Source organism: Microcebus murinus, chromosome 22 (genome assembly GCF_040939455.1).
Source record: "Microcebus murinus isolate Inina chromosome 22, M.murinus_Inina_mat1.0, whole genome shotgun sequence".
Taxonomy (NCBI): domain Eukaryota; kingdom Metazoa; phylum Chordata; class Mammalia; order Primates; family Cheirogaleidae; genus Microcebus; species Microcebus murinus.
Window position 1 is genome coordinate 11,206,347 of NC_134125.1, and position 26,720 is coordinate 11,233,066.

General features: G+C 35.4%; 1 protein-coding gene across 1 annotated transcript in view; it reads right to left on the reverse strand.

Annotated features, from left to right (window-relative positions):
- MED13L (mediator complex subunit 13L) overlaps positions 1–26,720 on the reverse strand; it is a 271,204-nt gene that overhangs the window by 236,483 nt on the left and 8,001 nt on the right. The gene's annotated exons all lie outside the window — the stretch shown is intronic.

Genomic DNA, 26,720 nt, shown 5'->3' on the forward strand with positions numbered 1-26,720 from the left:
GAATGTATGTCAGTCCTTCTTGATTTTAAAGGAGGGAAAGCTAAATCCTATCAAGATGGTCTACATACCTCTTTATATTAAACAACAAAACAAGCTGATAATCATTATTTCCTATTGAACCATTTCATTTGCCTAAACACTCACTATAAAGTCCCTATATATAAAACTATTTTCTATATTATCACTCCTCATTTAAACTATAAATTATGTTTAGAAATCAGGTAAGGGTTTAAAATAAGTTTGTAAAACTAAACTAATTTTTGCCAGGCACAGTGGTTCATGGCTATAATCCCAGTAATTTCCCATGCCATGGCAGAGGGATCACCTGAGGCCAGGAGTTTGAGACCACCCTCGGCAATATAGGGAGACCTCGTTTCTACAAAAAAACAAGAAAATAAAAAATAAACTAAAAATAAGGAAGTAATTTCTTTCAAAGGATTTCCTTAATTTCATCCCACCCAGAAGGTACAGTTTAAATCCTTTTTAATCAGGGTACCAGTTATCATGCAGTAAGTGCCACAGTGCTTCATCATGAATGCCAAAAGTCTAATATTTAAGCATTAATAGAAGTTGCTTACAAAACTAATGCAAAGTTATCAGCAATACATTAATGTTATTTAACAGGTTGCACACAGAAAAGCTTTGTTTCTATAACAATTCCCTAATGTATTAATAGTTTGGTCTTTTGTTTGTTAAACACATTTCAAAACATGAGAACTTTAAACCAGCAAAGAACAAGACACCGTTTCTTTGCTCCATTAGGTATATTTATATTTTAAGATTCCTAAACCTTAGGTCTTAAGAACTAAACTTCAATAATGTTTCAACACAAACAAAAGCTGAATCCTTACTTATGCAGCTATAAACTATAACTACATATTCAAAACTGATAATAAAACTGATTCATAATAAAATTCTGTACCAAACAGCCCATGTGTCCCTTGTTTTCAATCCTTACTCATTCATCTCCTTCCACACAAGGTCAATCACTTTTTTCAGCAAGATGTTTTTCAAAAAGCAAGTACCACTGGTTAGTAATGTAGCCATATCTTCTATCAACACAACTAAAACAAACGTAAAGTACTAAAACAATCAATCATTATAATGATCACATTTAACCCTTTGCACTGGGATATCGAGTGTGACTCGACACGGTTAGCATCGGTAGCAGCTCGTATGTCAAGCCACACACCACGGGGCAAGGGGGATTTTTGTCTATTTTTCCAGTATCTTTTCTTGTTTTCATTAGCATGAAAAGGACAAGTAAAATGTAAATGCAGAGATGGAACGCTAACTTTCAGGGGTAGATTATTATCCATTAACTTAGAGCAACGTTTAGATGGAAAGCTCCATATAATCACACCTCACCCTAACAAAAAACACAAAGATTGTGTTGTTTGTTCTAACAGAAAAATCAAAGGAGGAAGAAGAGAGACAATTTATATTTGCGAAACATGTGAATGTAAACCAGGTCTTCATGTAGTGAATGTTTCAAAAAGTATCACACCATGAAAAATTATAGAGATTAAAATTACTCTTTGAATGTATCAATAGTTTGAAATATAAAAAAATCCAAATAAGAAAGTTTGTCTGAAAAGAACTCCAGTTTTTTATTTTACTGCCGCGCTTTCATCATTTAAACTTGCCCCATGTGCAACATGGTTTCCTCTAAATATAAAAGTACTACGTGGTCAATGTAAAATGTTCAAAAATAATACACCATAAGGCCGGGCGCAGTGGCTCACGCCTATAATCCTAGCACTCTGGGAGGCCGAGGCCGGGCAGATCACTCAAAGACAGGAGTTCAAAACCAGCCTGAGCAAGAGTGAGACCCCATCTCTACTATAAATAGAAAGAAAACTAATTGGCCAACTAAAAATATACAGAAAATTAGCCAGGCATGGTGGTGCATGCCTGTAGTTCCAGCTACTTGGGAGGCTGAGGCAGAAGGATCACTTGAGCTTGGTAGTTTGAAGTTGCTGTGAGCTAGGCTGAGGCCACCACACTCTAGCCCGGGCAACAAAGTGAGACTCTGTCTCCAAAAAAAAAAAAAAAATACACCATAAACACACTAGAAATAATTATTAGCATCCTGCTTTCCTGTGTATATACATGTTGAAAGTTAGAACCACAACTGTATGATTTTGTACCCTTTTTCACTTATTATAAATATTTCTATATATTACTAATTATTCTTCAAAAACAATTTTTAATGTTTGCATATTATATTCACTGTTCAGAAAAATATAATTTAACCATCCCATAACAACTAGACAATCTTCCATTTTTTCTACTATTATAATTATTATAATTGATGAATATCCTTGAACATTATTTTCCTGATTATTTCCTTAGGAGAGACTGGTTGATACAGAATTACCAGTCAAAGAATATGAATATTTTAAGACTAAAAATGAGTGCTACCACACTGCTTTTCAATTAATTGTCCCCCAATACAAATAACCACCTCCCAAATTACATGTCTTTTAAAATACATGTGTGTGTCCCTGTACTAATTTATAGTCCTTGTTCTGCTTAGAGGAAATCATTATCACATAATTGAACAGAGTTATAATCCGAGGCCAGCCTTCCTAGGTTTGAATCCCAACTCTGTACTTACTAACTACCAAGTTATTTAACCTCTGTCCCTCAGCTGCTTTACTTGTAAAATGAAAGTAATAGTACTTACTGGGTTACTGATTAAATGAGTTAGCATACATATAAAGCACTTAAGCCAGTGTCTGATACATGCCAAAAACCATAAATGGCATTATCATATTATTTACAACAGTACTATTTCTTTACTCTGAGTTGTCTGCTCAAATCCTTTGTCCGGCCAGACTTGATGGCTCATGCTTATAATCCTAGCACTCTGGGAGGCCAAGGTGGGAGGATCGCTCAAGGTCAGGAGTTCAAAACCAGCCTGAGCAAGAGCGAGACCCCATCTCTACTAAAAAATAGAAAGAAATTAATTGGCCAACTAAAAACATATAGAAAAAAAAATTAGCTGGGCATGGTGGCGCATGCCTGTAGTCCCAGCTATTCGGGAGGCTGAGGCAGGAGGATCACTTGAGCCCAGGAGTTTCAGGTTGCTGTGAGCTAGGCTGACACCACGGCACTCTAGCCCAGGAGACAGAGCGAGATTTTGTCTCAATAAAAAAAAAAAAATCTTTTGTCCATTTTTCTATCTTACAAGTTCCTCTGTTTCTTCAAATAAAAGTAGTGCGTGTATGTTTTAATTAGAAAGCCTAAAATCAATCTTTAAATAAATGTCAAAGAAGGAAACAGAATAAAAAGGGGCAATTTGAAATCTGAAAAGCTAAGTAGAGACTAACTTTTCTTATTTTCATCTCAGCTAGTGTTCTGTGCCTACAGATCTTATAGGAGGTGGATGTAAGAGAAAACAAGGAATTAAAATACACTGATAAATATGACATCAATACTGACATTAACTGTATTTAAAGGGTTAGAAAATTAAGACATATCAGAGATTTAAACATCAGATGAGTCAGTCCCCAAGAAAATCTATGCACAGCAATTTACTTACTAGAACACTTTCACCTGTAACATCCGGCACAGTTGAGCAGACAAAATATTTGGCTTTGATTCAGGAGACTGTTTTGCCTAATCCTAGCACTTCCACTAACTTCCTATCAGCGCTTCTATGCTCTCAGTGGCAAAGGGAAGCTGCCACCACCTGCTATGTTTTTTACAAAGTTGTTCTAGCAAGTGATATGTTACAATGCAAGTGACATAACACCAAGGCTACAAACTGAATCATTTCATAACTAATTCAGCCAAAAGAACTGAAAAATGTCCAATTATTTTTAAACAATTTGATTCCTTTACTTTAAAGCTAAAATTAAATACCATTAGACCAGTATTCACTGGAAAACATAAGAAGAAAACATTAATCAAGCCTAACAGATATAACTAAGTATAAAATGGATGTTCGAAGACTTCACTTTAAATTTTGAATTAATGTTTGATAAAAAGAAAGATAACTTAAACGATACTAAAATAATTTGTCTAAGGGAAAAAAACTCCCATTATGAATATTTATTCAATTAGATTAAAATGTCTTCATACACCATGACCATGTTTATAGTTAAAAATCAAGTCCACTCCAAGTTCTACTGTTCAAAATTTCTGACAAATTTTCCAAACTCAAAATTCTTTACCTAATGATTTCAAAATTTAGAAGCAAACCTTTAGAATATTTCTATATTCAAAGTATTCCCAAAGCACAATTATTTCTCACTGTCTAAAATATGAACAAACCACAATTATATTTAAGTTAAAATATGGTTTTAAAAATATAGAACCAGGCCGGGCGCTGTGGCTCACGCCTGTAATCCTAGCTCTTGGGAGGCCGAGGCGGGCGGATTGCTCAAGGTCAGGAGTTCAAAACCAGCCTGAGCAAGAGCGAGACCCCGTCTCTACTATAAATAGAAAGAAATTAATTGGCCAACTGATATATATTTAAAAAATTAGCCGGGCATGGTGGCGCATGCCTGTAGTCCCAGCTACTCGGGAGGCTGAGGCAGAAGGATCACTCAAGCCCAGGAGATTGAGGTTGCTGTGAGCTAGGCTGACGCCACGGCACTCACTCTAGCCTGGACAACAAAGTGAGACTCTGTCTCAAAAAAAAAATATAGAACCAAAAGATGAAATTAAAATATACAAGGAACAAAACCAGTATGCACATATGTATATAATAATAATCACCAACATCATCATTTACTAGGCACCTACTTAATATCAGGTACCATACTAAGGTCTTCATATATAATTCAAATCTTCACAACAGACAGCTATATAAATTAGTACTCAGGTTAAATAATTCTCTCCCATAGCCACAGAGATAGCAAATGGCAGATCCCAAATATAACTGGATTTAAACCATAACTGCATTTAGAGCATAAATTCTTTCCACTCTGCCATGGTGCTTCATAGAGCTAATGGTAAAAATTAGCCCTAGAGGATTATAAAATAGTACAAAGAAACTGTCATCAACTCAATTTAGCAATGACTAGATCTCATGGCCAAACTTTCTAATTTAAGAAAGTTCATGAATCTTTCTTTAGTCTTCCTGAGGTATTAAGAAAACTAGTATAAGAATGCCCACACATCATCCCATGAATAGAAGAGACTTTTTTTTATTTTACTCAGATAATTATATGCCTTCTTTTACATGTTATCACTATAAGACAATATCTACACAAACTAATTCTTAGAGGATATATATAACAAACCAAGAAAATAATTATTCTAATAGCAAGAGATGCTGGAAGGAAATTTGCTCAGCAATGGCTGGCATGTGTTATAGAGGTAGTCAAGGTTCTCAAAAAATTGAAGTTAACTGGCAGAGACTCCTCTGGCCTAAACAGAAAGGACACTACAGTCACTTCAGAACAGTTCTAATTAACTAGATTACAACCGAATCAGGATAAATGCACTTCCTAACTGCATGAATGAGATTTAAAGAAAATTTATATTGATTTTTAGTGTCCTATTCTTCAGGTACAATGTGTACGAAATAAGCTGATAAAGTCTCACAGTGGACATCATTTATTTGCAGTGACCCATCACAACCAGATCCTTTGTGACCAACAGCATATATGTGCAATATGGCTTCCCAGAGTTAAAACCATATTTGGTGGTCATAGAACAGTAAAACTAACAGACACTGATAAGAATGCCCCCAGGGTATGGTATCACGGAAAGAACACCGACTAGAGATCAGGAGATATAGGTTCTAGGCCTGGTTTTTAACAATTTACCTATATGTTAGGAAATCTACTCCACCTCAAGGTGCCTCAGCTTCAGGACCTGTAAAGTGATAGGCCTGACCTAGATACTGTAAGTGAGTTCAAGTCTCCTGGCCCAGACTAATTACATCCCACCCACAAAGGCAACTACAATCGAGATGGAACTCTTATTAGCCTCTTAAATGATCTGCAAGAACAGAAAAGCTGGCCAGAAAATATTCAAAAGTTCAAGAAATAATTGAAAGGAAGATTCCTCAAACTACAAAACAATTAGCTTAACATCAATTATGCGCAGGGATGGTGTGTGGAAAAGGCAGTTGTGATCATTTGGGGCTCACATGAATATATTAGGAAATTCCAATTCTGCCTAACCTCACTTCCTCCTGTGATAGGGTTACTACTCTAGTAGATCAGAAGAACACAGTAAACATATTAAGTCACCTCTCAACTCAGAGGAAGAAAAAATGTCACATATAATAGAAAACTTCTGTTAAAACATAACTAATCAACTCCAGGTAAAGATGACAGAGTAAACACATCTGCTTTTGCTCTCTCTTAAATCCCTCTAAAACATCAGTAAAGAAGTTTGTTTCCTTGGGATTGTTTTTCTTTAAATCATAAAATCACAAGGGTAGGTAGAACAGGACAGGAGATAGCATCAAAATTTTGAAATCTAAGAAGCAGATGCTCATAAGGTAAAGAGACTTGTATTATCTAAGAAAATTGAGTCCTAGACATGGAGAAAGCAGGACACAACCCAATTAACACAGAATCCCCTCAGCCTCAGGAATTTTAGATACAAGTATTTGTGGAAGTAGAGTTGAAAGGCAGAGAGGAAATAAAACAAGGAAAACAGGTTGAAAGTCTGCTTAAAAGGCACTCAGATGCCCAGGTATCCTCCCTACTGCACAGGGTTGAGCTACTACCCCTTCTTCACCTCAACAAATAATCAGGACAGTATTGTCTGGAAACAGTAAAACAAAGGGTGCCTAGACTGGGGGACACAGACAAACAGAAGACAGGGAACTAGAGTGAAAACAGGGCATTAGGTGAACATATACAGAATAAAGGCCAAGAATCACCACCCTCTCCCCACCATTGCCCTCCAAACACCCAGAAAGCTAGCAGCCATTCCTTCATCTCCCAGACATGAGGGTGGAAAAGTCTTTTTCTGAGAAATCTTACCAGCTCCAGAGGAAAAACCTCAAGATACTGAAATCAGAGGTTCCCCAACTAAAGAGCCAACGCAGATCAGTGAACTACAGGGCAAGTAAACATCACTCACAAACTCAGAAATTCCAGTGTTTTTGGCCACCATTCCTTAACATGAACAGACAACCAAGAATTACTAAATAGTTGAGGAAAACCACTGAGGAATTATAGAGACAAAAACAAATAGAAAAGTGACTTAAAGGAAAGAGATGACACTGGGAGAAAAAAAACAAACTTTAAAATACCTATAATTAATATCCTCAAAGAGAGAAAATGAACCATTAGAAAAGGACAGGACACTATTTCAGAAAAGAAGAGAGAATTTATTAAAAAGCTCTTGGAAATTTCCAAATACTGACCCCAGAAATAATAAAACTGAGTAAAATGTCTGGATTATAAAGTTTAGGAAATCTCCCAGAACGTAAAGCAAATAAACAAAAATGAAAAATGAGGGAGAAGGGACTAAACTAAAAGAGCAATCCAGGACACTCAAATACAAATACAAGAGCTTTCAGAAAGAGAAAATACAGAAAATGCAGAGGAAATGACCAAGAAAATAATTCATAACAATTTCCCAGAAAACAAACATGAATTTCTAGGTTGAAAGGCTTCCCTGAGTACCTAGAACAATGGATCAAGAGAGACTCACAAAGGCATATCACTGTAAACTTTCAGCACTCTGCAGACATGAGATTCTTCAAGCTTCCACGCAGTAAAAAGTATGCACATACGAAGTATCAGGAATCAAGATTTTTAACTTCTCAACAGCAATACCAAAAGCAAAAAGGCAAAAGTGCAGTAACCCAGAATTCCAAGGAATTACTTCCAAACTATGTATCTATACTAATCTAAACTATCTTTCAAATATATAAATAGAATAAATGCATTTTTAAACACACACACACACACAAAACACCCTTTCTCAGGAAGCTACTGAGTGTGTACTCATCAAAAGGAGGGAACAAGCCAAGTAAGAAGTCGTAAGAGTTAGGAAACAGACCCAACATGGGAAGTAGCAAAATAAATCCCTACAATTACAGTGAAGGACAATTCCAGGTTGCCAACTACACACCAGTGCAGAGGGCAACCAATCCAGATTATGACAAATCAGGCAGCTTTAGGAAAGATTCCTTCAGGAAGATGAAACTGAAAAAACATTAACAGATTTAAGTCTTAAGGGGCTTCAAACAATAGGCAAAAAATTTGAGGGGTGAGTTATTATAAAATACACTGAAAAGGTAAGTGGTCAAAAAAAAAAGATAATTACCATCTTCAAATTATACAGAAAAGGAAAAGTTATCAAGAGTTTAGTCGATACGTTAACATAATCAAATGAATGTTAACAGTGAATATTTAGCTAACCAAAATTACTATGTAATTACTCCGGTAAAATAGAGGAATGTAAAAGGTGTATGTGCCTTGTAGGAGGCAGAGGGAATGAACTAAATCTTCATCTTTAATAAGAAGTTCTAGAATTGAAAAACCTAAAAATAACCATTAGCTCAGTATTTAGAAACATTAAAGTAAGGGCCAAGATAATAAACAAAAGTGGGTGAAGAGAAGGTAAAATAAGGGCCAACGAGCAGAATACTATTTTTATAAACCTTGCAGAACTATTTGATTCTTTATGTAAGAGTGTAACTCTGCTTTAAAAAAAGGAAAATGAAATTTGAACAAAACCAATCAAAATGTAGTAACAAAATATATTTAATGCCAAGTTCCTACTAATACTGAAAACTTATATCATTTTATAGACTGATTCTAGACAAATTCCTGAGCTTAAGAACAATTTAGTATCCCATAAATTGTGTTGCAAAAGCCAAAAGGTTATTTACCATGTATTAAAATGTGTTGCTGTTGAGTGTTCCTCTTCTCCATTTTAGACTATTAAAACTCCAACTGGACAGAGAGATCCTTTCAGCTGCATGCTCCCTCCCAACTGGCTCTGCTCAAACTCCCCCTAGCCACAGGTACACGGATGGCTAGGGATTCCCTGTGCAGGGGGGCTGATGACAAGACATTGGCCTCCATCTGACTGGTTATTGCCATGTTGTGAGAAATGCAATGCGGTATCCCCCTCCATACAATGAGGCTGTATATAAATGATGCTTTCTAACATATATATTTGCTCATTCGTAGTTAACTTCATTCTTCAAGTATAATTTTCTTTTCACCTCTCAGTTTTCCAATATTACTTCAAAAATATAAAGATTAAAAAAAAGAGTTTAAGAAATATGAGTGAAAGGGCTCAGAAGTTTTACTTGATAAGTTTAACACAATTTTTAAAAGTTACTGCCATCTTAAAGCTACATTAACAAATAAGTACAAAATCTAGATCCTATATAACTGACTTAACTTCTTATGTCACTAGCCAATATTGCTTTCAGCTCCTAGATCCACACTTTGGAAAGAATCTAGATAAAATAGAACAAAATAACAGATGAAAGACTAGGTTAGTGAGGAAATCTAAACATCATATGGCTAGAGACTATCTGGCCTCATGTTCAATCCTTTCAAGCAAATTAACATGGCAACAAAAATAAAACAGAAGAATAAAGCCCCATGATTTAAAAAAAAATAAAGCCCCATTGTACAAATACAACGACAGTTAATATGTAGTTAAGAAGATTCTAAAGTTATTTAAAGTCTTCTATTATATTGAAAGACTGATATGTGGGAGATTAATTAGATTTGTTCAGCACAGTCCCAAGCGGCAGCAACAGAACCAAAAGGAAAAAGTGATGATTAAAACAACAACAGTGAGAACTTCCTCAAGAAAAAATTCCCTAATAGTTAATCATAGATATGGAGGGTTAAGAAAAAGTTGGCCAGTACTAGATGAGCACTGAAAAGTGGCTTCAAATATAAAAGGGCTAGTGGAACAATGTGATTTAGAAGGTACCATTCAAATGTGAAATGACTCTTCAAGATTCTTTCCAACAATAAGACTCATAACTCTAATATCATTTGTATTTCAGTCAACTAGCTAAGGGGTTGGCAAACTGTGGCCTGTGGACCTAACCACCTGGTTTGTAAATAAAGTTTTACTAGTACACAGCTCTTCCCACTTATTTACATATTGTCTGTGGATGCTTTCACACTATAACCACTGAATTGCAAAGGGGTCTGTAAGGCCTACAGCCTAAAGTAATTACTCTCTGGTCCTATAAGAAAAAGTCTGCTGACCCCTGAACTAGGAAAAAGTGACATTTAAAATATAAATAAGAAGCACTAGAATTGTCCTCCCATCATAAACATTGGATGACAGGCAGTACAGAGCTAGGATCCCTGAGAGAAGGAAAGCAAATGAGGTGGGCCCTACAAAAGCTGAGGCAGCTAGAATTTATGAGAGCAAATCACCAGAAAGAAGATCAACATGCAGAAAAAAGCTCCAAAGATCTGACGAGGGTTCTTCTGAAACTGTTTCTAAATACTAAGCTACATATTCAAATAGTAAAATTCAACAAGGCCAGGCAAAGAACTACTGGGGCTATCATTCCAAGATCTCACATAAAGCTGGGGAGTATTCAAGTTCTGAGCACCCACCCAGAGAGGGGGAAAAAAAAAAAAACATTGTTAAACACCTTGGGCAATGAATACAGACCATAAAAGGGCCACACCTCATAAGTAGGCAACTAGCTCTAACATAAAGACTCTTTTAACCCACCCTTTTAATCAAGCCTCCCAAAAAAAGTAATAAGCTAATCTTATTAACTGCTAGTAACTTAACTGCCACACAATACAAAATTCAACTGATCTTTAAAGGAAAGAAATAACATCAAGACTTTCAACAACATAACATTCACAATGTCCAGCAACCAATAAAAAAATACCAGACATTCAAACAAGTAGGAAAATGGAACCCATGAATAGAAACAGACCCAGAAATGAAAGTAATGATGGAATTAACAGATAAGCACTTTAAAACAGCTATGATAAATATGGTCAAGGATTTAAAGAAAAACACAAACACAATAAAGAAATGGAAGATATTTTAAAAACTAAAATTGCTAAAGTTCCAACACACAAAGTCTGAAGTGAAAAATGCACTCAATGGATTTAAGAGATCAGGCACTGCCAAAAAAAAAAAAAAAAAGTCAGGGGACTCAAAAATATACAATATAACTACCCAACCTGAAGAAAAAAGAATTTGTAGGCCAAGCACAAGTGGCCCACGCTGGTAATCCTAGCACCCTGGGAGGCTGGGGCAGGAGGATTGCTTGAACTCAGGAGGTTCGAGACCAGCCTGAGCAAGAGCGAGACCTCCATCTCTACTAAAAATAGAAAAATTAGCTGGATGTCATGGCATGCACCTGTAGTCCCAGGTGCTTGGGAGGCTGAGACAGGAGGATCCCCTGAGCTCAGGAGATGGAGGCTGCAGTGAGCTACAATGATGCCACTGCACTCTATCCAGAGCAACAGAATGATACCCTGTCTCAAAAAAAAAAAAAAAAGGCCGGGCGCGGTGGCTCACGCCTGTAATCCTAGCACTCTGGGAGGCCGAGGCGGGCGGATTGCTCAAGGTCAGGAGTTCAAAACCAGCCTGAGCGAGACCCCGTCTCTACCATAAAAATAGAAAGAAATTAATTGGCCAACTAATATATATAATATAAAAATCAGCCAGGCATGGTGGCTCGTGCCTGTAGTCCCAGCTACTCGGGAGGCTGAGGCAGGAGGATCGCTTGAGCCCAGGAGTTTGAGGTTGCTGTGAGCTAGGATGACGCCACGGCACTCACTCTAGCCTGGGCAAGAAAGCGAGACTCTGTCTCAAAAAAAAAAAAAAAAAAAAAAAAAAAAATCTAAAAACTAAAAAAAATTAGCAAAGCCAAAGTGACTTTTCCCATCAGATAACAAGCAATCTAATATACATGCCATGAGGGTCCCAGAATTGGGCGAGTGGGAAGGACAAAAAAAAGTCTGAATAATGACCAAAAATTGTCTCTAAATCTCATGAAAACAATAAACCTCTGATATAAAGAGTTCTGTGAACTCCAGGCAGCATAAACAAAGAAAACAAGAGCAAAATACATCAAAATAAAATTTCTGAAAATCAGTGATAAAAAGAAAAATCTTATAAGTGGGCAGAGAAAAAAACACACATTACATAAAGGAAAACAAAGATAACATTAACTACAGACTTCCCATCAGAAATATCCAAGACAGAAAACAATGGAAAAAATACAGAAAGGGAAAAAACCTCCAAATCTAGAATTCTAGATCAAACACAAATATCCTTCAAAAATGAAAGTAAAACACAGGCTTATTTTGGGATGAACAAAAGCTAACAGACCTGCACTAAAATAAATGTAACTAGAATAAATGTTGGGTTTTTTTTTAAGTTCTTCAAGTGCAAGAAAAATGATACCAGATGGAAACCTGGATCTACACAAAAGAGTAATGAGCACTAGGAATAGTTAATATATAAATGAATATAAAAATTTATTTTTTCACTTTTAGATTTCTTTAAAAGTTTATTAACTGTTTAAAGCAAAAACAATAATGCATTGTGGACTATATGCCAGACATAGGGGGGAAAAAAGTATGACAACAATAATACAAAGGCCAGAAGGAGAAAATGGGAAGCTTCTACATTATTTAAAGGTAGACTGTGATAAGTTAAAGATATAAACCCTTGAACAATGCCTAAAAATTAAAACAAGTTGGTATATATGTAATAAGTCAATACTGGAGAGAAAAATGAAATCATAAAAAAATACACAAATAATCCAAAAGCAGGCGGGAATGGGGGGAGGAATAAAGTACAGATGGAAAAAAAAACCAAGATAGTGGATTTAAACCCAACCATATCAATATAATTACATTAAATATAAATAAAGTATTACAATTAAAAGGAAGAGATTCTCAGAATGGATTTTTTTAAAAAATGCAAGGCCCAACTATATGTTGCCTACCAGCAATGCACTTTACATATAAAGACATACTTGTGTTAAAAATAAAATGATAGGAAAAGATATATTGTGCAAATACTAATTATTAGAGAGCTGAAATGGCTAGATTAATATCAAAGTTGACTCCAAGAGAAGTACTATTACTAGGAAGAAAGAAGGAAATTTTGTAATGATAAAAATGTCAATTCTTTAAGAAGACATTAAAAATCTCAAATGTGTAGGCACCTAATAACAGAGCTTCAACACAGATGAAGCAAGAAAGTCTGAAAGGATAAACAGACAAATCCAGAATTATAATCAGAGATTTCAATAAGCCTTCTCTCAGCAATACAACAAGTAGACAGAAAATCAATAAGGATATAAAAAAACGTGAACACTACCAACCAAAATAACCAAACTGACATTTATAGAACATTGTATCAACAAAAGCAAAATACACATTCTCTTTCAATTGCATCTGGAACATTCACCAAGAGAAACCATACACTGGCCTGGGCCATAAAACAGTGTTCAAAAATAATCTGTAGCTTTGAATATTTATATTAGAAAGGTATCAAATCATTGCTCTAAGTCAGAAGCAATAAAAGAATAAATTAAACCAAATAAAGGAAAGGAAATAATGTAAAAAAGAGAAGAAATGAGATATAAAAGTGATAACAGGGAAAAGCAATAAAAGAAAAAGCTGACTCTGTAGAAAAATTTATAAAATTGACAAATTCTCATTAGACTAATCAAGACAGAAAGAATAGACACACCACAAATATCAGGCATTCAAAGGGAAGCATTATTATACATCTTAAAAACACTAAAAAGATAGGGAATTACAGACCATGTATTTGCCAATAAATACAACTCAGATTAAATCAACAAATTCCTTGAAGGAATTAACAAACTAACAGAAAAAAGAAACAGAAAATCTGAACAATCCTATACCTATTAAAAACATGGATGTCATGATTTCAAACCTGCCCACAAAGAAATCTCCAAGGCTAGATAGCTTCAAACATCTAATGAAGAAATGACACTAGTATCTCTACACACTTCTTTGTGAAGTACTATTACACACTCTTTCATAAAACAAAGGAGACACTAATTCCCAAATCATTTTATAAGATCAATATTGCCATGATACCAAGACCATTTCTTATAGAAAAGACATCTGCATGCCAATATCCTTCATGAGCACAGATGCAAAAATCATTAACAAAATATTAACAAATTAAATCTAACAATACATAAAAATAATATACCATGAATTTAAAGTTTATCTGGTGAATTCAAGCTTAGGTGAACATTTAAAAACCCATCAAAATATAATCCTCCATATTAACAGAACAAAACATATCTCAACAGATCAGAAAAAAATTTAACATTTAACAAAATTCAATATCTTTTCGTGGTATTTTTAAAACTAAGCAAACTAAGAATCAAAGGGAACTTCCTCAACCTAATTAAGGGGATGTTCGAAAATCCAAAGCTAACAACAACGATGGAAGACTGAATACTTTCTGCCTAAGATAGGGAACAAAGCAAAGATGTAAACTCTGACTACTTCTATGCAATAGTGCACTGCAGGCCCTAATCAGTGCAATAAAGCAAGAAAAAGTAAAATACAAACCAGAAAGGACGGCATAAAACCATCTTTATTCGCAGATAACATCATGTACATTTACAAAAATCCAAGGATTCTACAAAAAAGCTACTATAACTAATACAGTTAAGGAAAGTTGCAGTATATATATATATAATCACTACACAAAAATTAATTGTATTTCTATATATTAGCAGTAAACAAGAGGAAAATATTTTAAAACAATACCAGTTACAATGACATAGAAAAAACATGAATTACTTAGGAATAAATCCAATAAAAATATGTTCCAGAAAAATATGCACACAAAGAGATGCTCAACTTTGTTACCAAAAAGTTACAAATTAAAAACACAGTTACTACATGTTGCATATCCCTAATCTGAAAATCCAAAACAGACCAAAATCCAAAACTTTTTGAATGCCCTCTTGATGATCAAAGGAAATACTCATTGGAGCATTTCAGATTTCAGATTTCCAGATTAGGAATGTTCAACTGGTATAATGCAAATATCCCAAAATGTGGGGAAAATTCCAAAATCCAAAAATACTCTGATTCCAAGCATTTTGGATAAGGGATATTAAACCTGTACTACACAACACCAGAATGGCTAAAACTTTAAAAAACTGATTGTACTACATGTTGCAGGGATGCAGAGCAATTAGAATTCATATATAACTGGAGGGATGTAAAATGGTACAACCATTTTTTTAAAGTTTGGCAGTTCTTTATAAAGTGAAACTCCTAGTTATATACATAAATAAAGACATATACTCCCCATTCAAAAAACAGTACATTAATTTTCACAGCTATCAACAAATGAATGGATAAGCAAATTGTGGCATATCCACACAAGGGACTACTATTTAGCAGTAAGAACGAATGACCTACTTAAGCAATAATATGAAGCCAAACACAAAGACTACACACTATATGATTTCATTTATAAAAAAGTCTAGAAAGGACAAATTGACTATATTCAAAACAGATCAGCAGTTACCTCAAGGTGGGTGAAGGTTGGGAAACAGACTGCAAAAGGCCACGGAGAAACCTTTTTTTGCTTCATAGACATGTTCTCTACTTTGATTTCAGTGGTAGTTTCACAGATGTATAGATTTGTCAAAACTCATGAAACAGTACACTTAAGTGTATTTTATCAAATGTAAATTATACCTCAATAAAAACAATCAAAACGTGTTAGTGGAAGAATCCATGTAAACAATCTCTTTAAAAAAAACTACTTTTCGGCCGGGCGCGGTGGCTCACGCCTGTAATCCTAGCACTTTGGGAGGCCGAGGCGGGCGGATCGCTCAAGGTCAGGAGTTCGAAACCAGCCTGAGCGAGACCCCGTCTCTACCAAAAATAGAAAGAAATTAATTGACCAACTAAAAATATATATACAAAAAATTAGCCGGGCATGGTGGCGCATGCCTGTAGTCCCAGCTACTCGGGAGGCTGAGGCAGTAGGATCGCTGAGCCCAGGAGATTGAGGTTGCTGTGAGCCAGGCTGACACCACAGCACTCACTCTAGCCTGGGCAACAAAGCGAGACTCTGTCTAAAAAAAAAAAAAAAAAAAACTACTTTTCAAAGAAATTATTTTCTTGTCTAACTACACTAGTTAATGATTTATATTTATTAACTTTAACTAAAAGAGAATTCTTGTGAAATTTCTGGAAACTGAACTACTTAATGAAGTTCATTACTGACATTAGGATGGTTTGTTTCCCAACTGCAGTAATAGAACATAAACAGAAATGTGTATTATTTTCTCTGTGTAGCAGACACTGTCCATGCAAACAGGAAACAGTAACATACACTCTACATTGCTGTGAATAACAACATGCCCACTTAAAGAACTGTATTTCCCAACCTCCCTGAAGTTAAGTATGGCCTGGAAGTTAAGTATGGCCAGAAGTGTTACAAGGAACTTCCTGGAAGTTTCTTTAAAGGAGGGTGTGTCCTCCCCACATTTCTTCCTCCTTCCTACCTAGAATGCCACAGCAAATATTAGAGTTGAACAGGCAGCTTGAACTATACGCTACTAGTGATAAACTAAAGACAATGGAGGAACAAGACAGAAAGACCCCAGGTCCCCTGATGACCAAAACCAGATCTAACATACCTGCCTCCAAGCTTCCTGTATACATAAAAGAAAATAATTTCTTTTTAAGCTATTTTTCTATTTTTAAATACACACATGATTAGTTACTAAATCATTTTTGATATGAACATTTTCAGGACTGGCTTTTTATTTTTAAAAAACTAAAAGACTATTAGCGAGGTGACTTTTGTTTTTAGATTATACAGTTAATGTACGTTTTTTTACCTTGCCCCAGTCGTTGATCAAAACAATGAACTGCCATAATTTTTCATTTTCCAAATGATTCCTCAATTTGGAATAGTCTGAGAGAGAAAAAAACCTATTTCCCTATCTGTGGGAAGAAATTTTAAGCTGCATTATTACTCCATTAATCTCTGATGAAACTTTAAAAAAATGTAAACTGTATTATCACTCCATTAATCTCAGGAAAATCTATATGCTCCAGTGATTTCTACCTTAGTGCTTGTACTAAATTATATGGTCTACACTGGTAATTTTTAAAAGGCTCAGAAAAGAGACTAATAATATTTGAAACAGCTAGGAGGAGTTTTACTCAAGTTCTAAAACAATTTAGGTAGGAGAAGAAAGAAGAACATAGGTACTGGTTAAAAGTTCAGGCTCTGAATCAAGAGATTTAGCTCCTGTGTAACCTTGGGCAAGTTACTTAAATTTCTTGCTTCAGTTTTCTTAATTGAAAAATGGGACTAGTAGTATCTACCACATAAGGACCTTGTGAGCATTAAATTAGAAAAATGCATGTAGCTGGCAGTTATTAAGCACTGCCAGGCTTGCAGTAAGTACTCTCAAAAACAGCAAAAGCTCTGAGGTAAGAATTGCATTATAGGTAAAGACTCTGACTTGAAATACAGATTCCTATCAGTAAGTGGTTGGATGTTTTTTAAAAAGGAAAAGAAAACAAAAGGTTTTTTGGAGATTAAACACTTGAAAAATAAGAAAACTGACAGAAATTTGTATGCCCATATATATGAAAAGATGCTCATACTCTCACCAGAAATGATATGAAAATTACAATATTGACCTATTTTTGCTCAGAGTGGCAAAAGTTAAAATGAGTAAGTTCTATTATAGGACAAAAGAAGTAGGCATTATATATTGCTCATAAGAATGTAAACTGACACGTTTTCAAAGAGTTTATGACTATAACTTTCAAAATATAATGCATAATTACACTATTAAAGCAAAAAAACCCTGAAACAATCCTAATGTTTCTCAAAGTCAATGGTTAAACAAACAACAGTACATCCATCTTATGAAACAGGATATAGCTGTTTAAAAACATAATAAAAAAGGAAGAAATACATCTAAATTTGCTGACATAAAAATATTTTAAGACAATGTTAAGTGGAAAAACCAGGTTGTAGGAAAAGGTGGAGAATTATCTTATCCCCTATCAGTAATTTTTAAAACTACAAATCTGTCCATCATCAATAGAATACCTAAGTAAACTGTGGTATAAGGGTAAATTACAACTGTACATTGTTGGAACATAATATTAAAGGCAAGTTGCAAAAGAATATAGTATGACTGCATTTATTAAAAAATTCAAAAAATACAAAACTATACATATAAATAAATACACACAATTAAAACTTTTTAAAAATTAGGGAATGATACACAAAATTCAAGATAACAGTCACCTCTGAAAGGAAAGGAAAGAGAATGGGAAAGAAGCAGAGACAGAATTTCATAGATGGTAAAATACTCTTTTTCTTAAATTGGGTATTTGATACATGGCTATTCACTGTATCATGATTCCACCTTATGTGTGATTTACACATGTGATTTTTATCTATTCAATATCTAATAAAACAATTTTAAAACTGCCTATGTATATATGCACATGTATACAAAAGAAAAAAACTCTGGAATGATATAAACTACTAGTAGTTACCTTCGTGGAAGGGAGATGTAAACCTTCATGTTTTATGTTAGACACTTCCATATTGTTTGAATCTGAGACTAATTATGTAATTTTGTATTACATTTTTAAAAGAAATTACTTTTCCATTAACAGTATAATTAAAAAAATTGTAACCACATGGAAAATATGTTCGTGAGTACAGCTGAATAAAGAATTCTATTTACACTTGTGATTACATCTATGTACAAAATTGTACACTTTAAAAAGAACAGAAAAAGAAATGGGGTAAATCTGATCTAATGGAGTGGCTAGTACATGGGTCAATTTTTTACAGTTTTCATTTCTCAGAAGTTTTATTCCTTGGAAATATTTTTTGTATTTCATTAATACTACCTCACTTGGAGAGAAATTAAAGAAAGATGACAACTGCAGGAAAGCCAACTCTCTACCTTCAGAGTAGCCAAGTGAAAAATCTCCCCACATGGGAAGGCTGAATGAATTTACAGCCAATCTACAACAGACAGTACATGCTGTGCCAGTAAGTGCACTCAGAACAACTGGAGAGGGTCCCCGCCACACCAAGGAGATTACATCAAAAGGTTCTGAAGTGCATATGTACATTTCAGTGTTTAGCTGAGAACTACCGCTGCCACATAAACATGCAACAACCACAGTGAAGATCCCAGAGCACAAGGAGCCCAGGAATGTGCTGAAACAATGAAAAGGGAACAGAGAAGTATGGCCAAAGGGGGAGGAAGGGAGGGGAGGGAAGGGAAGGAAAGGGAAGAGAAGGGAGGGAAGGGAAAGTAAGGGAGGGAGGGGAAGGAAGGAAAAGGGAAGGGAAAGGAGGGAAGGAAGGAAAGAAGGGAAAATTTTCCCAGTATGTGGGGCAAAAACACAACATGGAATAATTATTACATTCTCAATAACTATAAAAACATTGTACATTCAGAAAGCTAAGTGTTAAGCAAACAAAGAATAGAATAATAGGAATGAAAATTTAAAAGAACCCAAAACCAGAATGAGGAATAGGCACCAATGATAAACACTGATTTGTGGTCTCTATAAAGGCCCCCTCTATTTTATTCACTGGTTCTCAAAATCTGGCTATTTCCACCAAGCCATGAAGAAAAGCAGGGGGAAAAGTCTATTTCATCCCCTTACCAAAAGTATCACTGATCTGAAATTAACATAAACAAAACCTTTACATAAAAAATAAGAAACATCCCAAAGCAGATCTGCAGAGGAAAAGCTATCTGCTTTCTGACCTTACCACTATTAAAAGTAGAGGCTTCATGTAACAAAGGCTTACCGGTAAGAGAGTCAACTGCTGCTAGGAAGAAAGAAAACAGGGGAGGGAGGATAGCCTATCTTTTTGCCTATTTCTGGTAACTAAAATTTCATGGGATCTTCCCCCACCAAAATAGTCTGATTCACACCTCCAACCACCACCATCATCACCCACCACCTGCCAAAGTCCCCACTCCACAGCAGTCTTGGCTTCTCCTTCCTCCCCCACCTTTTTTCTCCGCCCCTCCTTCCCTTAGAATTCTTACTGCCTCAAATAATTTCTGGAAATAGGGAGGTTATAAATGCTAATCTTTATTTTCACTTTCATTATTCCCTGCCTTAAAACTTTGAGTTCCATAGGGCTTAATTTAGCAGCAAGAACACAGGCTCAGTGAACACTTTCCTATATACACACCTGTGATTAAAGCGTAAGTCTACTGTTTAACAGTAGGTCATATATGTTGTCAAATGTACATCTTTGTACAGGAACGAAAATGCCAAAAACCAAGAATATATGTTTATCATTCGATTCCTCTTTTATGACATATATAATTGGTCACCAAGCCCTGTCAATTCTATCTCCAAAATATTACTTAAATCCATTTCCTTCTCTCCATTTCTACTGGCTTTGTATTATTTCTGACACCTAGACTCCTCTAAGAGCTTTCTCCTTGTCTCTGGTTTCTCCTCTATTACAATCCATATTCCACAGAGCCCACATGAGTTTTCTCTCTAAAACATAAATCTAATCATGCCATTTTTCTCCTTAGTACTCTTCAGGTATCTCTCTGTGTACACACAATTAACTCGCAACCCTTTCATGCCATCCAATCTGGTATGAATAGTCACCTTTCAGTCTTGTCTCCCATCCAGTAAAAAGTAGGTATTAAACAAAAAATAAGTAAGTTTAAGAAAGAGAATACTTATAACAATGCCCAGAAATGTTTTATTACCTATTATTGTATTATTTTTGTAATTATTTATGCAACTGAAAAATTTATTCATCTCCATCATACGGTGTTCTTGCCAAACTCAAACTTTTTACAAAACAGCTAAACATCATGTCCACATAACATATTAAAACTGGGCACAGTGGCCCATGCCTGTAATCCCAGCACTTTGGGAGGTCAAAGCAGGAGGATCACTTGAGGCCAGGAGTTGGAGACCAGTCTAGGCAACCCAGGGAGATCCCATCTCTACAAAAACTAAACAATAAATACCCGAACGTGGTGGAAAGCACCAATAGTGAGTCCCAGTTACTTAGGAGGCTGAGGGGAGAATGACTGCTTGAGCCCAGGAGTTCAAGGCTGCAGTGAGCTAAGATTGCACCACTGCAATACAGCCTGGGGGACAGAGTGCACCCTGACTCTAAAATAAAAATAAATAAAAATAATAAAATAAAATTTAGAAACTAGACTAGACTGTTAAAATATTTCTATTTTCAATTCCAAAATTAAAATATAAGATAGATTACAAGGAATCTAAATCAATAGATAATTCTAAAATGAGTGTTAACATCACTAAATTTCTCACAGCTTTCTGGAAATTGTTAAAGTCAGCTCTGTGGGTTCTTAACAGCGTATCACACCTACCATATGAGAAAGTTTGGCAACAAAATCAAAGTTACTTTAGAAGATAAACGCCTACCTTAGTGAGTCCCACTCGTTTTCCCATCTGGAATATTCCTTAAGTTTACCATATAAATTACCAACACAAGCTATTCATCTTAACAGATTAGAAAAGTTTCCTAAAATTAGGTAAATACCTCTACTTCAAATCAAATTTATACAATTTATTAAAGCCAGTTTATTAGCTTACATATACCAAAGTATGGATTCTCATGAGAATCATTCCACTGTTTAATTAAATGTTATAGGATCTTGCAGACAAATTCAAGAATAGCACCATCTGTCTGGGTTGCAAAGCTCAGTTTCACAACTATATCACCAAATAGCAACAAAATATCATTTTCATACATCTCTCTCTCAGTAATTTATAGACAACTAATGAATTTAGCCTATTTGGGATCATGACACTTGATTCAATCTGTGCAGATAATTACACTTTATATGTAAACTGATATACTTTAAAAACTGTGTTTTTAGTAACTTAAACTTTAGTTAAGAACTTGTATTACAGAAGGCAAATATTTGTGCTCTTTAGTTGCTAAGATGAAGATGTATGCTTCAGTATAAATTCTAAATGCTAAACTGTTCAGGCGATATGTAAATCTGAACATTTTTAAAGTACTTGTTCTTATTTGTTTAATTATTATGTTACTAAATTTTCCTAAAATATCTATAGCTCTAGGATTACATCATAATACTTTCTGACAGGATTAAATTCCCTTTTATAATGTAAAAAGTGCTTAAAAAAAAGAATTATAAATAAATCTGAAGACCATAGATAGTAAAGCTGACTGAGAAAATCTCCAAAAATTTCATTATATTGCTGAATTCAAAAACAGAAAATAATACTTGCCACTGCCACTTGTAATCTAAACAACTAGTAGCAGCATCCCCACCGCAGGTAATGGGTCCCCTACACCTCCTCTCACGCTAACTATTCAGGCAGACTACCATAAAGTACAATCCTAAATACATTTAAATGCTATTGTGCTAATCTGCTTCAACTGTGGAAAAAATTACTCAAAGAAAGAACATATGTGGGATACTAGCTGGCTTACTAGGCAAGTTCCAATGAATATTAAGTGGGCAAAGGTAAGAACTTTGGTATCATATAAACAAAATTGCCAGTTAAAACCTTACGAGGTTATCTCAATAGGATACATTTCTTTATTTATCCTAAGGCTCTTCTTAAAGATTACTTCATCCTCACCAAAAATGGACCTCAAGATGATACCTGACTTTTGCTAGCCAGATATACGGCACAACTGACAATTGCACTCTACCCTTATAATAATCTGCCTTGTTCCTCAGGAAGCAAAAATGCCACCCCCACTTAATTGGTCCCAATATATAGTCTTACCAATCAATGAACCACTAAATCCAACTCCCTTGAAACTGTACGAAAACAAAGTACAATGAACCATTAAAACTAAGAACCTGAGAAGGCAAAGGTTCAAGCAAGGCTGGAATTCTTGGCACACATCCACAATGCATGTATGCCAATATATCCAAAGCAGAGCTCTTGCCAGGGCTTTTGCTAATCATCACTAAGGCCCCCATCAGAAGGTACTAAATTGCTAATTTAGGCAGCAATTCAGGGCAAAAAGCCCTGACTAAGATAATAAATTGCAGAGAGAAGACACCAAAGAAGCACCCACTAAAATAAGATATTCTGGGGTGGCTGACTAAACTGTCTCTAAAACCAATTCCAAAGGAAATGGACAAAAAAATGTTGTAAACAATGGCAATGTTATTTGGTCATTTCAAAGGGGCTTACTTTTAAGAATACTTCTTGTTTAGGCAGATGTATATCAGTTCTGGTATGTTCAGCTCAAAATCAGTTTTATATTAGTGAACCTGTAAAACTCTTTGAAACAACCATTAAAGGAAAATTAAAAATAAAGTGCTTGTTACAATCAACCATCATCAAATAAAATGCAAAATTTTTAACTAAAATCTTTTTTAAATTCGATTTTGTTTATTCACGTTCAAGCTCAGGACTTTTTTTTTTTTTTTGTCACAGGGTCTTGCTCTGTTGCCCAAGCTGGAGTGCAGTAGCACAATCATAGCTCACTGCAGCCTTGAACTCCTGCACTCAAGGAATCCTCCTGCCTCACTGTCCCACATAGCTGGGACTATAAGCACGCCTCACTATGCCTGGCTTATTTTTTTAATTTTTGTAGAGAAGAGGGTCTTGCTTGTTGCCCAAGCTAGTCTGAACTTCCTGGCCTCAAGCTATCCTACCACCGTGGCCTCTCAAAGTGTTGGCACTACAGGTGTGAGCCAACCATGTCCAGCCAGTACTTTCGATCTTTGAATTCAAAAAGCACTAAAGCTACAACTAAGACTGCCCTTGCTTCCTTCACACTTATTCCTTTCTTATGTCTTCAAATCTTTTATTTCTAAGAGGTATCTTACTCTTTCCCAGTACTAACCCTATCACCCGAATACTTGATAACCATCCACCAACCATTCGTTTCATCAATTATCAACTTTCCATCTTTCTTTCTGTCTCTCCACTATTGATGCTTTTAAGTCTACAAACACAAATCTACTCTTCAGGATCTTACCTTCCTGACTCCCTCTCTCCCTAGTCCTGGAATGCTTCACCATCGACTTTCTGAATCTAACTGAAATGTAAGCCAGGCATGGTGGCACACACCTGTAGTCCCAGCTACTCAGGCGGCTAAGTGGGAGGACCACTTGAGCCTAGCAGGTCAAGGTCAGCCTGGGCAACACAGCAAGACTCCATCTCTCAAAATTTAAAAACTGAAAAGTATCTGCTCTTGTTCATCTTGCCATTTATTCATTCCTCAACCCACTATAACCCAGATTCTACCCTCAACAGTCAAATGTAATGATTTCACCTAACTACCAAGCTGCCCAAATAGCAAACTACCTCATCTTTCACTCCTTATCTCTCCCCTTCAAGGCATACCACAAGAGTATTTGAAAATCATGATTATTCCCTTTATTTTTTTTATGCCAGAGAAAGCAAATTGTACTGGCTACTTAAAACACATATAACATATACATTCATAACTTAAAAGTCTAGGCTTCATGAGAAGTAATCCTGAACCAAAACCTAATTTGTTTTAAATGCACAGAATTAAAAGTATGACAGGTTACACAGTTCAGCAATTCTAATTTGTCTATGTAAGAGAGCAATCCTAGAAAGGCCTTTAAACACATTATTAAATGTAATACCATTTAACACACTTGTTTTTCCTCAATTCATTTCTCATAATAGTTTCTATATCATCTTGGATTATCTCCCATTTTAGTTTCATATCCCATCTGCTCATTTAAGATTCACGTCTGTCCAGTTTCTGAAATATTTGTCACTTTAGTCATTAGCATTTTGCGTAATATAGCACTTTTTTTAAAGTTCAAAACTGAATTATTTTAGAAAACTGAATATTATTTTAACATCACTATTTCTTAATCTAAATTGGCCTGCCCACACTTCAAATTTTCCACCTAATAAAAATTCAATTTCAATAAGTTTTCGTACTGTTTTTTAAAAGGAAACCAAGAATTAGGACGACAGATTAGAAGTACTTTCCTACACACCAGCTCAGTAAAGGTTCTCAAGAATAGAGATCAGAGTTGTCAACTGAGCTTCCAAAGAATGCCCTTTCCCTTCTGACCCATCCATTCCTTCAAGATTCAGCTTAAAACTTTCCTCTGGGTTTTTCTGGCTACAAGGTATTATGCAGTCAGCATCACTCTCCCTCCAAAGATAACATAGGGCATCTTAGAAACCAAATAGTACATTTAGGTCTTTTTTCCATGTATCAGACACTTGGCCCTTTTGGAAGCCCAAGCTAGACTTTAATCATTCCTTATGTACATTATTCCAAAATACATGTCCCAAATTTCTAAAACACAGCATACAAAAAATCAGCATTTCTAAATACTACTTTACTGGCTACCCCATCCAATCTCATCCCCAATTCCCTTTTTTTTCTCATTGGATCTCAGAGGTCCTCATTTACCACACAAAATAGCAAGCAGAAAGCTTGTCTCTAGGGGTGAGTGAAGAAGGAAAGTGAAGCAGAGCTAACAGGCAAAGAAACAGAAAATCTTTCCCTTATGACACCACAGAACCTACTGCTATTCTCGACATTTTAATAAAAGGGTATCAGCAAAGAGAAAGCAGTGGCGGGTCCCTGCAAGCAGGGAAGAGAAACCTGCCTTCAATCCTCACTCCAAAACTGCTGCTCTTCCCATGGGGAGCCATCCTCACCTCTCAACACTCTCTTCAAATCCTTCTTTCAGATAGCAATCCTTTCCTTGGCCTAGAAGAGGCCCTAGAGTTCCCACTGTCTAGAACAGAGAAGGTTTAGGAGTGCCTGCTCGGAGTGCCAGAACTGCAGTAAGCACACTGCCACAAAAATGCTGCCATAAATAGCTTTTGAGTTCTATAACACACCTAATTAAATACAACACAAAGTAAATAGGCTAACCATCATTTGTAACAAGAGAAATCAAGGGAGGTTTTTTTGTGAAAACAAACTTAAAAATTAACTTTTTCTAACATTTCAGAATGCTGGCAACCACCTACATGTCAAATTCTAAACCTATGGATACAACTTAACACACTATTCATATTCAACATGACTAATACAAAAACTACAGATTTGTAAGAAGACTTTCCTTCCTTCAACAAGGGCTAAACAATATTTTTAGAAACTGCAGCATTAAACAGAAAATAAAAATTAGCCAGTAGTTGAGTTCTTGCTGTTACATAGTAAGGGTTGTGACTTGTGTGTCAGACTAAAACATGATTTAGTCTTTAAGAAGAAAAATATATTTATTAAGTACTAACTCTGATATTCCCTGAGACAAATCTCGAAATGTTAATAGAACTGCTATTTAAAGTTCAAAGAGCACTCCGGAGCTGCCAAGGAATTAATAGCTTAAACTTCCAAATAAGAGCCACAGTTCAATTCCCAGTCTCAGCCAGTCATACTTCAGAGTTGGTACAGCAAAATCACCCAGCACATTAAAAACACACCACGCAACCATGAATCATACGCAGTTGTAATGAAAAGCTGTAACATTTAAAGATGAATTTCAAGTTTTTCTTCTCCATCATGGCTTACTTAGGAGGAAAGACACCAAACAATTAAATCCTCTGCTCCTTCAAAAAAAGTACAAATACAACATAAATGCTATACTTTAAAATAAGTCATTTTACCATTCCAATTTATTGGTTTACTGTCTAGGGCTACTCTACAACTTTAGTTGTAACTTACTAGAAGTTTTTTCCTATTAAAGAACATTACCTAGTCATCCAAAGTGCTTTCCTTTAAAGGTACTCGAAATGACT